The sequence below is a fragment of the Brassica napus genome, assembly GCF_020379485.1.
Source record: "Brassica napus cultivar Da-Ae chromosome A4 unlocalized genomic scaffold, Da-Ae chrA04_Random_13, whole genome shotgun sequence".
In the NCBI taxonomy this organism is placed as follows: domain Eukaryota; kingdom Viridiplantae; phylum Streptophyta; class Magnoliopsida; order Brassicales; family Brassicaceae; genus Brassica; species Brassica napus.
Genome location: NW_026013988.1, coordinates 1 through 14134, shown reverse-complemented (window position 1 = coordinate 14134; position 14134 = coordinate 1). Strand labels below are relative to the sequence as shown.

Genomic DNA, 14134 nt, shown 5'->3' with positions numbered 1-14134 from the left:
AGCTCCCACCTCCCGGAGACTAGGGCCGGCGGCGACGGAGCTATATAAGCTTCCACCTCCCGGAATCGAAACTTAAACTGACAAGTCAACTTCACCACGCCTAAAAACCTCCACACGACCGCGTCGTTACTCCAGCCGCTTTGCCACCATCGCTGTCGGTTCCTTCCCGAGTTAATGATGACGGTTGAAAACAGGACCAGAGCTCAGACAAGGCGGTCAGGGTAGCAGGCGACGGAGAAAACAGAGGAAGGACATCTTAACGAAGAAACGGAGGGCTCCGGCACGCTCGCTCACGCGTCGGTCGTACACCGAACCCAAAATAGATATACTTTCTCTCTTTTGAACTTTCTCTCTAGTGTGGCTTATTCCTTCGAGGTAGCAAGGATGAACTAGCGATAATTTAAAACACAATTTTAAATATGTTGCTGAAAATTATAGCAATTGAAAATCACAGTCATCATCGATCGCTGCGTTTGATCGCTGCATTTGATCGCTGCATTTGGTCGCTGGATCAAAGACTGCGAAACGAATAACATTTTAATCGCTATCACTAGTCGCTGCTGCTAGCGACCGCAAAACGAACATGGCCTAATCTGTAATTGCAATATTTTATTTTGTAGATTAGGAAAAATGAAAATCATAATCAGCGTTAAAACACAGGTCGTACGTATTCTAGTAATTTTTTTATAATATGGTCCAAGTTTTCCTAAAAACAAGTCGCTGCCAAAAAAAAACAAGCAAAAACTCTTGAACACCCGGAACAGTAGAAGAAAAAAACAGTAAAGGGGATTAAGATTTCTCGGATGAAGAGTTAAGCCCCCGACCATGGTGGGAGCCTCGGTGCCGGTTTCGGGCGAAAAAGATGGAGCGAGCAGCATTCTCACACAGAAGGGAAAACGGTCTTCAAATCTTCACCTGATAAGAGACTCTCGCCGGCGCTGCTTGATCTGAATGTTCTCGATTGTCCCATTTGCTTCGAAGCATTCACGATTCCTATCTTCCAGGTTTTGTTTCTCACCTGGTATCTTCTCAGTTCTCACTCTGCATTTGGAAGAAGATGCTTTGCAATATCCGTAGCTTTTGATTATTTGTACCGATGTTTAAACTCATGTCTCTATGTAGTTTCTTTCTTGAAACACATTGGGTTTTGTTTGTGTGAGAATGGACATTTAGGCTTCTCTGCTTGTCCCAAAATTAGTAACAAATGTCCAACATGTGCTTTGCCTACTGGTCACATTCGCTGCAGAGCAATGGAGAGTGTTGTTGAATCAGTTTGTGTCCCATGCCCAAACGCCATATTTGGATGCACCGAGAATCTCTCTTATGGGAAGCAGTTGACCCACGAGAAGGAACGCGACTTCTCTCCTTGCTCCTGCCCTGAACAGGACTGCGATTACACTGGACCATACAAAGATCTCTACCGTCACTATGATTCCACCGCACACCATGAGAGATTCAATTGGTTCCTTTGCGGCCAACCCTTCACTGCCCAGATGGACATCAGTGATAAGATATTAGTCAAAAGAGGGTGTAATTTGATTATATTGATTGCAGTGCAGTGTTTCAGGGAGCCGTGTGGTGTTTACGTTACTGTAAGCTGCATTGCACCACCTTCTCCAAAAGTTCGAGACTTGGATTCTAAAAGTTAGCTTTGAAACTCCTCAAGACAATTTCATGTTGATCCCTCACAGTTTGCTTCGTGGTGATTTGTTGAAGTTGGAGATTTGCATCAATGAGTTGAACCAAGAGTAATAAGGTCAATGGTGATATCGAAGATGGGCACTTTTAACGTTTCTGTGGAAGAATCTAGCTATCTATCTTGTATGTTATCTTTTGCCATTGTATAATTAACATGTAAGTTTTAACCTTAGGAACTAAGATAAGACTTATTTCTGGATGATTCTCATCTTTATGACTTTCAACTCTATATACAGTAACTGCTTCCGGTGCATTCCAGTGAAAAGTGGAAGAAGGCTTCCCCTTCTTTAAGTGAACCACTGATCAGTCATCCTCTTCTTCTATACTTAGCAGTTACAGCCAGGAAACAAAGCAATCAGTTGATAACCAAATACTACCTCACACAACCACTTGTAAACAAAAATAACATCCAACAGAAAAACATCCACAGGAAACCCTCATGTCCCTAATGACATTTCAGCAACCAAAAGAAAAAAGAAGAATCTAAAAACAACAACCTGGATCATGAAATCATTTGATTTAACCTTCATAAACTTGGTAGATTGCATACATCTAAAACTAACGTAGGAATCAAAACCTTGCAGAGAATATAAGTCTGGAAAGAGAATAAAATAACAGAGCAGAGCAAGGCTTACACTCTTGAGTGGTTGAAAATTGCAACAAGGTTTGGATCAGATCAGTGCTGCGCCCTTGGCATGTGCACAAGGTGCTTATGCACAGGGTCTCAAAAAAAAATAGAAATTTTTAGCAAGAATTAAGGTCTTCTTCTTACAGATTAAGGACCCTTTTTACCAATTATTTTTATCGGTCTTGTAAAAAGAAAAAAAATTGCACAGGGTCTGTAGAAAACATTAGCCGGGCCTGGATCAGATACAATAAATTCAGAAGAGGTGTAAGAACTAGTGATCTATAAATATAGAGCTTTGGGTCACAACCCTTATTAAACAAGTAGAAACATATAAGGCAGCATCACAACACATTAATGTAACCAAACCAAGAACAGGAGAAATTATTATGAGCTACAACGCCTTGTCAACTAATCACAGAAACTCAGAAACCTTCAACATCACATTATCTCAACTGAAGAAAAGAAGGAACATGAAAATCTATTCCTCATCTTGAACGACAACCTATAACAAAGATATGTGTAATGCATAAGTTATATTTGTCTACGAGGTATGCAGGACAAGGATAACGCGAGAAAATCAAATCCTTTGCATAAATTCTCCAAACACAGCCTTCGATTCTCGACCTCTACATCTTCCAAAAACAAACTGTAAACCTTTACATTCAGAGAAAGTCAGTCACTCCAATAAATATCTACTTGAAGCAGAATCTAAAGCTCTTCGGATAGCAATGCAACATGTTTGGAACATGGGACTTCGTTCACTCGTCTTCAAAGGAGGTTGTAAAGTTTTGATTCATTCACTACCAGACAAAGAAGTTAATGTCTCCACTGAAAATATTCTCTATGACATTTCTCTTTGGAAAGATGAAAATTAACATTGAAAAATCATTCATACTAACTCTCTGAATTGTAAAGTTAACATTGAAAAAACATTAAAGTTATTCTTACAATGTTAATATTCATACTAACCTCTTTCATGATCAAACCATTACAGTTAATAATCATTTCAAGCGTTTATCCTGAAACACTTCATTCCTCGCCGAATCAAGTATTGGTTCATGTTGGTTTAATATTGTTTTTGTTTATTAATCGGTTTAGGATAGTCCTATTGTAAATATAATTTAAGTTGGTTTTGCATATATTATGCTTAAAATTAAATAATAGTAATATTATGCTTAAAATATAATTTTAGAGAGTTTTCAAATATAGTTTAGAGAACATTATAGGTGATGAATTTAATTTATTAAATTCGTTTATTACTTAAAACTAAGTTTTTTTAAAAAAACATACTGAGTTATAAATATCAATGATGGTGGTGAGTATAACATGAAGACAAAATATAAATATTTTATTTTCAAGATAAGAAATTCAGTTACTCAATATATAATATCTTAAATTATTTTTAAAAAATATACATAATTATATATATAGATTAATCTTCCAAACTTAAACTATTATATTATATATGAATAATGTTTTTAAATAAAAACAATTTATGATTAAAAAAAATAAAAAACAACAAAAAAAAAACATCAATCTATCTAGGTTAATATACGAACAACACAAATTCAAACATCACAAAAAATATTTACATAAACATTATAATACAATAATTTAATCAAAAATACAATAAAAAAAATAATATTCAAAAGAATAGTTATATACTTAAATTTGAAAATCAAGATATTTTTGCTAAAATTGTAACCTCGCCTCGCCAAGAGATCGACCATCTTTTTTACGATTGATCGATTGTTGAGCATGTGGTCGATCCGAAAATACTCTGCAGTTAATTAAATATCTAAAACATTTATTCCAACACTCAACAGATAGTTTGCTTAATATGATAACTAGATAGCCATAAAATTATAAAAAATATTTAAATAGTAAAAAATATGTTAATTTAACGTGTTAAAATTTAAAAATAAATTTAATTATGACATACATCTTAACATTTATATAATATATATCATAACCTAAATATAAATAATTTAACAACTTAAATTAGAAAAATATAAAAATTCTGGGCGTAACCCGGGTTAATCCCTAGTATCTATATATATAAAGGAGAGTTTTCTCTCACCTCCTTCAGCCACGTCATTCTGGGGAGAGGAGTTTTTTGCGCCACGTGTCGCGACATCAGAGGTCTTGCAATTTTTGCTCTCTGGCGCTCTTTGATCTATCGAATATTATCTGGGCTTTTATTACCATAGTTAGAGTAGGCCAGACATTGAGCCATATTAGAGACCCATCCAAAATTAGGTCTCGCCTTCCTCTTCCTAATCCTCTTGCAAGTGCGACCTCCACGATGAAACTCAATTCAGACTTTAAGCGCCAATCCGAATTCAGTAACCTCTCACAATTCATATATCATTCCTTTACTCCTTGAGTTTTTCGTTATTACAACTCAAACGATATCCAAAAACATTTTTTCGTAGCAACCCATCCGATTATGGCTAATTCCTTCATCCTTCTTGCACTTGCGGAATTTAAAAACATAGACCAGTCTCTCTCCAAGGTCGTCCACTCATTCACCCCCTCGATTACTCTCTAACTTTCTTTATCATCTCCTTGCCACTTTCGATTTCAAAATTTTAGTGTTTTGGTCTTTATTTTTTTGTTGTGGAATAGTGTTTGGAGGATCAAAGGATTGATCTTTTGGTTTTAACACGTTGACTATAATTTTCTGCCCAGGAAGATGACAGGCTTAGATATGTGATCAGTGATGCTACTGAGATTGTCCCGACAAGATTATCGATGCTGACGTATAATATCGATGCAAATATAACAAGGTTATATCGATATAACCTAACGTATATATATCGTGGACGGTACAATATACCAGGCTCCACAGCTTTGTAGTGTCTTTGCAGCTCGAGTTGTATGTTTCTTCATCCTTTCTATTTACGTTCATGTGTTGCTTGGAGGGCACAGACTAAGCGAAGGTTTTTTTAGTTGCTGCTAAAGTGTTTTTTGTTTTCTTCTCTTTCTCTTTTAAGGTCAGGCTGTTATTAATATTTAGAAGGTTTCTCTGCAGCTGCATTAAAGTTGGGGACGATTAGGCAGGGTAAGATTTTGTTTTCTTTAATAAGTTGGTTATGTCTCAGTTTCATGTGATTAAATCTTTTCTGCTACTAAGAGTTAGTTTCAAATTTTGTTGCAAGCTCGACTAGCTATGTCCACAAGACCAGACTGAGAAGTATATTTTTTTGTATGAACTGCATGTAGATGCAAATGTAAAAATACTTTTCATTAACTTAGGAAGCTCATATCTGAACAGATTTAATTTACAAGTACTTTAGAATCTGTTGTTCTTTGTTGTGATTAACTTCATCGATCTTATGATATGATATATGGTTCTCAGTTGATGCTAAAAACCAGAACAAGCATTCTGAGACAAAGCCCCCAATGGTACACAATCTTTCACACCACTTCTCTTCCGGTAAATATCTCCAATATAAAATATTGTTTTTTCCTCAGTTGGGGTTTATGGGTGTGCTCTGTGACAGAGGAATTGAATTTGATGTTTTAGATTCCTCAAAGATGATGTTTTTGTAGAAATCAGGAGCAACACACCTTATATAAGAAAAAAAAGAATTGAACAGTATCTATGTCGAAGAAGTCAAGAGTTCTTTGAGCAACGCGTTCTTTCAGGCTGATATTGCTTTAGCAGAGGACCGCAACAGAGGCTCTTTTCTCAGGCTTTTCTTCTGGTACCTCGGCTCTTGCTGCCCTTATTTTTGGAAGGTTAGCTTCGACTAAACCCATCTTCAGAATCACTAAGATTCGATTTTAAGTGAAGGTTTGTTTCCTCATGATTGTTGTTCTGTTTCTGCACCTGAACTTAATGGTTGCAAAAGCAGCAGATGGCAGAGCCATTCTCTGTAGGAATGGTGAAGCCATAGACATGTCTCGAGACCACAAACAATCTACTTACCGTAAAGAAGAAAGTCTAAGGAAGTGGCGGCTTCAACGATGCCAGTTACTTAAATGGCATAGCGATTGGGACATGTAACTACCACGAGGGTCACGATCTCCACTCTTAGCAGAGCCAGGAGATCAAAAGATACATTTAACAGAGGAAGACAAGTTTCTAATGATGGGATGCGAGGAGATTTGGGACGTTTTGACAATTCAAAAGGTTTTTGTATCGTTAGGTTTGAATTACATCGATCACGATCCGATAACGCTTGTTTGAGGTCTTTAAGGCTAAATAAGTTAGATAACCTAACAGTGGTTGTTTGATTCTTGTCGGCTGATGACATAAGAGCAATGGTCGCTCCTCGGTGGAGGATCAACGGTGTTTTATTTTTCTCAGAGATTGAGGGCCTTATTTGATGGTTGAATGAAAAGATAATGACATTCCTTTTGTGTTCTTGGCTGAGCTTTTCTTGCTTTTGTATATTTGGGGTCTGTATCTAACTTCGAGTGTCTTCGTGCCCCAAGTTTTCTGTAAGCGGTTATTTGTTCGTGCATGGATTGAAAGTTTTTTTTTATGTACGTGGTTCATTTAGTTTATATAATTACATGGATTCCAGTTTATGAAACAAAATAGATTTGTATGCGAATTTTCTCTCTAATCCTCTAACCTTCTTATCAAATTTCATCTTTCAGAAGGTTATGAGTTGATTTAAGGGAGAGAGAGTTGGTGTGTTTTTGTGTACCGGTTTCGGTGTTTCCGACCGGTCTTGAACTCCGGCGTTGCATCAGCTCTTCCGATGAACGTCCGGCTTTGCTTCTGGGAAGCGGTGGCTTCCATAGCACCGTCTTCGCCGGCTTTTGTCTCGGGAGGTGATGGTTTTCTCAACATCGCTTTCGCCGGCTCTCTTCCGGGTTTCTCCCGATATCTCGATCTGCGATTCCGGGCTTATCTGTTTCCTGCCTCTCGTTCTGATACTCCGATGATTCTTCATCCCCAATCGTTTGGGTTGTTGCATCTTCAAGCTTAGATAGATCAATAAAGATGTCTGTTGTTCCATGCAAGTATGTCGGAGGTTTGAAGATCGATTGTAGGCGGTTGAACTCTTCGTCGATTCGTAGATCTGCCACATCTGACTTCGCGGCTCGAGCTTTGGCCTTGACTGTTCTGGTTGAACGGTTCGTCTCGAGTTCGTCTTCGCCGTCGATGGTGTTCCGTCGTGTCTCCTTGCTGGCTCCGGGAGAAGATTGAAGCTCTCGTCAGGACGCGTGTTCATTGGTCGCCGGGCGACCGGACACGTGGTGGGGTGAGTCGGATTTCTTCTTCAACGGGTTTCCCTTTGGGCTTGCGGTCCAAGGTTTGTATTGTACAGTGGCCCAGTTTGTTCTTTTGGGCTTTTGTTTCAATGTTGTATCGGGCTTTGTCCCTTTTGAACTTTGACCCAATAATAAAATTCAAGATGCCAAAAAAAAAATAGATTTGTATGCTTGGTCAGTCGCTATTTTGTCCACTTTCTGAAGTAAGAAAATAGTTTTGTAATATGAACATTAACAATATACAATATTAAACACGTGAGAAACCAACACTGTCCAACATGAAAATAGTTATACAAATTTGTTCACTTTTTAGAAGATTACAACTACATTCGATAAATTAATAACATTATAAATTAAAACTTTTTATCGATTTTAAGTTGGATCAATTCAAAATATGACACAAATTGATAAAATAATAAGATAATATATTTTTGAAGATCCCATGCAAATTTATCGTCTCACTAGAGTCATATAATTATTTATATATATAAAGTTTCTATAAGTATAAATAATATTGTATTGTTTGATTTAGATTTACAATTATTTTATGTTTTATTATTATTTTATAATATCTAAAAATTCGTCTCTAAAACACATTTAAATTACATGATACATATCTCATAACACTAAAAATGAACTATAAGTTTCTGTCTAACATGAAAAGTTTCTATAACTTCCATAAAGCAAACTACTTTCACACTTAAAAAAAAACTGCATCCACATAAATCAGTGGAATGTCAAATTAAACAACAAACAACTACAATTATTAATATAGCCGTAACCCACTATCTAACAAAATATATAAATTAGATCTTCAACAATGAGAAAGATTCAGACGAAAACATATTTTCCAATATATTCACAAAACATAAGAAAAAACAAATAAGATGGAATCAGATATTTTAGTCAACAATTACAAGAGGAAAGCATTGACAGCTATGATGAAAGCTCTTCAGCCACAAACCATGCATCCATTTCAAAAACCTTAGACTATGATATTTTGCAGCGGAATCACTCATGATGATGAATCAACACATTCAGTTAATGAAACAATGTTTGGATAATAACAATTCACAGGCTCATTGAGGGGTTAAATCAGTACTTTTTCCACCATAAACCTAGCAAATGACTCGACCATCTTAGTCAATCTGCATATGGGAACTATGACAAAATACGTATCTTTATGGTATATTAATGTTATGCTAAGCAAATTTGAAGAGGTAAATAGTTTTTGAATAAGTTGTCCTGGAAAAATAGTCAATTCAAATCCAATCAATGTGAAACATGATTAAGAATTCACTAAAGATTTGAAAACAAAGTATTTAACCAATACAATCACAACGAAGTCCCCAACAAACTGCCACGTCTTTGTCATAGATAAAGTATGCGAAAATTGTTACTATTTTAAAAGGATGAAATAATAGGGTTTTCATATTGTTACTAAAACATACAAATCCGGCGCGTAGCGCCGGAAGACCACTAGTATCTATTCTATTAAAACAGCAGTATGACCCATTGATAAAAAGTTATGTCCAATTAAAAATAACTGATTTTTAAATAACTGCATCTAATTATATTAAAACACTAGCCACGTTATAATTTTCTCTACCAGAAGCAGTTATGAAGTTTTCTTTGAAAGCGCTTTTTATGATCATCAATTAGTTTCTCAGTAATAAACAAATACATAACTCAAACACAAATACAGAGTACAAGCTACAATCGATCTATTTGTGGTTTCTGAAATCACTTTGTAGCTGCTTTCCTTTATTTCACTTACTGGTCTCAGACTACAACAAATGAAGAAAGGCCATGTTCAAAAACGCGGGTAAGGCTTCCGATTAAGCGCCTGCGAGACATTGGGTGGTGATTGGCATGGCGATTTCGTCATAGGCAGCGAGCAAATCGGAGGTCGCAATTCCTTTTTTTTGATGTTAGAATGTTTTAAACTGATATTTTATGTCAGATCTATGTATTTGAGACATAATTAATACGTAAGCACACAACAATTTGATAATTTACAGGAAAATAGTTGATGGCCGCCATGAAAATAAATTTAGAGTCGAAACCCTATAAAAAAGTTATGGGAAAGATGATGAAAAAATTACAATTATGCCACTCATTAAAAAAAGATGATGATTAAATAAAACACAAAACGAGCTTTTGTCTAGAAACACGGGACTGAACCAACGACATTACAAAAAGGATGATTAAATAAGCGACTGAACCAACAACATTTGCACCATGCCACTGAAATTTAATAATATTGATTCCTATGTTTATTAATTACAAAACCCGGTTCAACCAATTCAATCATAATTAAATTTGATTCTTAATAGTTACCGTAAATGACATTACTTGATTAGTTCCTGATTTTAGTAGTTTGTAATAGGAAACCAAAATCATTTTTTCCTTATGTCACAGTTGTTTTGTTTTCATCGTACACGCTATATTTTCTATAGCATTTATAGAAATAACTTTACATAAATAATTTTATTATTTATATATTTCTGTTCCTATTTATAATTTACATTTAAAATATATTTTTCTTTAAGGGTTACATAATACTAAAAACTAATTATTTTTTTTAAAATGATCATATCTTCAAATACACATACATATAATATATATATATATATATATATATAAAATAATATAACAAAATATATAAATTTTAAAAACCCGATTGAACTGGTTCGACCAATCACCCAGTAAGCATAACGAGTCGATGTCTGGTCTGGGTTTCAAAACATTGCTTCATTTCAGTTTTCTGGATAATTTTGCATAATGTTATGTAAAAACATCGGATAATTCATGTTTTTAGTATATACATCAGGTTGTTTGACTAAAAATATCGGGTAATTCAAATAACTTTTTAAGGTCTTGGATAAAAAGTATCCGAGTAATTCGGTTAATAAATAGTTTTTAGTATATTTTGATTAATTAGAAATAAATATAATTAATATTTATAGGTATATAATTTTTTATTTTAAAATTTGGGTTTGAAGATTGGTTATGTCGAGAGATATATGATTTTCTTGATTATTTATGAATTTGGTTCTGATTTAATTTTGATTCTTTGGTTTCAGATAAACATGTGTAGACCTATATAATATTTTACATAGAAATTCATATAAAATCTAGGTTTTCTAGGTTTCGCTTAACAATTAGGCCATGAGTCACGCTTTTTTTAATAAACACAACTGGCTTTCAAACAACTAAAACGGGGTTTTTTTTTTCATTTTTTAATAAACACAAATATAATTACAAAGAAAAACACAAATTTAAAAATTAGATTTCTAAAAAAATATGTAAAACAAAAAATACCCGCCCTCTCAGGGCGGGTCAAAATCTAGTATAATATAAATAATAATAATATAGGGTTTCTCTCACCTTAGAAAGCCACTTCAGCAAAGAGCATAGAGCAATTTGTGACACCTGGCACTTCTATATCAACTTTCGTCAACGATTTAATCAACCAAATAAATGATCTGGGCTCCTGATATTATTGGGCTTAAGAAAAAATTGTTATCATTTTTGCTTGGACTGAACAGTGGCCCATTATCAAACCACCATCCTCTGACCTAGGGCTCTCCATCGGAGCTGCTGCTTCTTTTTGTCCTACCCCTTTCTCTTCGCCATCTTCAACCACGTAACGGTCTGTATTAATTTCAATCAACAAGGAATCCCAATACTTCCTCCTCAATGTATCTTAAATTACTGGTTTTGCAACTTCATTCCGTGTGTACATAGAGACCCTCTGAGAGGTTGATGCAAATCTTTAACTTCGCTTACGTTGTTATCTAATAAACTGTCTGATCATGTATCTTCCACACTTTTTTCCAGAGTTGAGGCTGTTGTAGGGAGATTGATTGTCTTGAAAACAATGCTCTGTCTCTGGGCCAATAATGTTAAGAAAGCCGGTGAGCGGATAGGCGTTGATACGGTACTCATCGATTGGATGTACGTTCGTTTATTAATTCATCAACTTTTTCAATTCGTTGTTATCTTATTTCACTTCCCCTCATCAATCAATGTTCACGGTCTTTATGAACTAAATGTGTTTGGTGCTACAAGCAGCAACCCAATTTTTTTATTTGGTGACGCCACTGTTGCTATTAGGTACACGGATCAAACAGTGTTCGTTGACTTAGCCGAATCTATCCACCGCATCCCGAGGAGAGCTTTCGGTTTCGCAATTAAGACCAACTCATGCTCTTGGCTACCACGATCACAATTTTGCGAGGTCTGTTTTCATTTGGCAGCCTTCGTACAACTGTATAGAATCATCGTAAATAGCACACAAAATACCATGATGACAGTAGGGTTAACATCGTAAAAGGAATAGTAGATTATAGATTTTATGGGAATCGTATTTAGCTCCTGGTTGTTCTTTTACGTCATACTCTTTGAACATGATTGTTGGTGTGGCATCTTTGTATTTTACAGGGATGATCTCAGCAAGTTATCCTTTCTTCGCATAGTTTTGAAGGATCATCTAAACCTGGTCCTTACAGTAAAAAAGATTGTTTTAATCCCTGTACCATGCTGGTTCTTATGGGAGCTGACTAATAAAGGATGTCCAAGCGTCTTTCTAAGTTTTGTCATGTAGCTTTGATAATCTTTCCTAGAGTCTCCAAACCCTTGAGTGAAGCGTGGGTTTCTAACCCATAACGTTCCTTCATATTGGTTTATTGCGTCTTCCAGTCCTCAATATGTTTTGCCTTCTCTCTTGGTGTCTTTTTTTGTCTTGCTGGTCAATCGATTGATTTTCAAAGTAAATAATTGCATGTCTACCCAGCGGGATAAACTTTGAGTTTTCTATCATACAAACAACTGGAAACTGAAGTTATGTACATTACGGACAAAAACTAAAGGAGAATCTTGCTTTACTGTAGAGGCGATGGAGAGGTAGGTTTGAATTTCTTAATCTTATCTTTAGCTCCATACCCCTTGATTTATATAGTTCATGTTAGCTTCTTCTTTGTATGCCATATGCAACTCTTGGTATAATTTAGTCAAAGAAGTTGGTGATGCAACTTTTGGGAATGTTTGGCGAGCTGTCAATAAACTGACTGTGAAGTTCTGAGTTGTTTTTCACGAGAGATCAAGTCTTCTACACTATTTGTATTTGATTTTAGGGTACTAAAGTTTTCATGACATGTTGCAGTGTAAAATAATGAACAATAAGAATGTATCTCTTGGAAGACTGTATTAATCTGAGGGAAGTGACTGTATTAATCTGAGGGAAGTGAAAGGTTCCGTATCTTATGAATGATTCTATTAATCATCTTGCAGAATCTGATGTCCGAAATTGGTGCTTTCAAGTGTCTCTCTTGCATGCATCAGCGTGGATACTTCCACAGTGATCTAAGGCCAGCTGCACACGTGTGATGTGTATTTTTGATTCAGTTTCCAAGTTTTTTTAGCAGTCATATTTAAATATTCTGTCAATGAATCATGTGTATGTTTTTTCTCCGATGCAGAAAATCTGTTAGTCTCTAAAGATGTCATTAAGATGACTGATATTGGCCAGGCGAGAGAGGTCAATTCGAGTCCACCGTACACAGTGTATTGTCTCGACACGCTGGTGAGTCCTTACAGTCATTCTATTTGTAGTTAGATGATACATGTGCTGATTGCGATTGCTCTAAATTTCTAATAGGTACAAGGAACCTAAAGTACCAACTAGAGTCATATGTGTACACGTCAAATTTGGTTAGTGTTCTCAAAATTCCAATAAAAAGATGTCTTCAATATGGTATTATTGGTCCATGTCTTAACAATGGTCTCATTTTTATTGTGTTTCGATATGTGGGCTAAGGGCGCTATTGCCTGCCTAAGATGTTGTCTCTTCGCCCTCTCTTTCCTGGAGCTAGGTCTTAGTCAAATATTTTGTTTATGAGCAATATACCTTATGAAATAGTATTTCAGAAGTAAGAATAAGCCAGCAATATGTGCTTTAATGTGTGCAGTGTTATAGGTATCCCAACTGAAGAGGCATGGTTGGAGGGGCTTTAATCGCTTACTAATTCCCTCAAGTAATGTTTGCTAAATCTTCAACGTTTCTGGAGTAGTAGTGTCCCAGATATTTACGGTTACACCAATATCAACAATATTTATATCTAAGTGAGCACTAAAATAGTGTAACTTATTATCTAAAACAAAAGGATTTACGGAGAAAGTTTCTTTTTTGTTCTGAAAACTGAGAAAGTGTTTCTATATTCACTACACATAAAGAACTAGGACGGAGCAAATATTCAGGTCCAAAAAAACGAAAACTAACCTCCCATACCCCAATTTAAATTGGACAAATCAAAAACTCAAAACGAAGAATAATGAACGGATTTGGATTATGGTGTGGGTAGAGAATGTGAATCACCTAAATAAGTATTTTAAGTAAGGTTTTTAGATTTTTAGCCATACTGTCACATATCCAAATACACAATATTGAAAATATCCTATTTATCCGAAATATTAAATTGAACGATTTTTCATTAAAATATTCACGTCAACATTATTCAATAAAGTTGTATATTATTAAAATTAATATAAAACTTCTAATATTAGGGTTATAAA

At 35.3% G+C, this 14134-nt stretch overlaps 2 long non-coding RNA genes and 1 pseudogene across 3 annotated transcripts; all 3 read left to right on the top strand.

The window, feature by feature from the left end:
- The first annotated feature begins 734 nt into the window (after positions 1-734).
- On the top strand, positions 735-1900 carry LOC125594177 (annotated as a pseudogene).
- A 3242-nt stretch (positions 1901-5142) lies between these two features.
- On the top strand, positions 5143-6249 carry LOC125594179. Of its 2 annotated transcripts, none has more exons than XR_007329760.1 (5): positions 5143-5204; positions 5323-5390; positions 5688-5765; positions 5882-6070; positions 6187-6249. It is a non-coding gene; the product is annotated as an uncharacterized LOC125594179 (long non-coding RNA). The 2 variants fall into 2 exon arrangements; XR_007329759.1 differs by having other exon boundaries at positions 5154-5268; positions 5361-5390; positions 5856-6070.
- Positions 6250-11168: 4919 nt separating this feature from the next.
- On the top strand, positions 11169-11434 carry LOC125594176. Its single transcript, XR_007329758.1, has 2 exons — positions 11169-11322; positions 11402-11434. It is a non-coding gene; the product is annotated as an uncharacterized LOC125594176 (long non-coding RNA).
- Positions 11435-14134: the final 2700 nt, after the last annotated feature.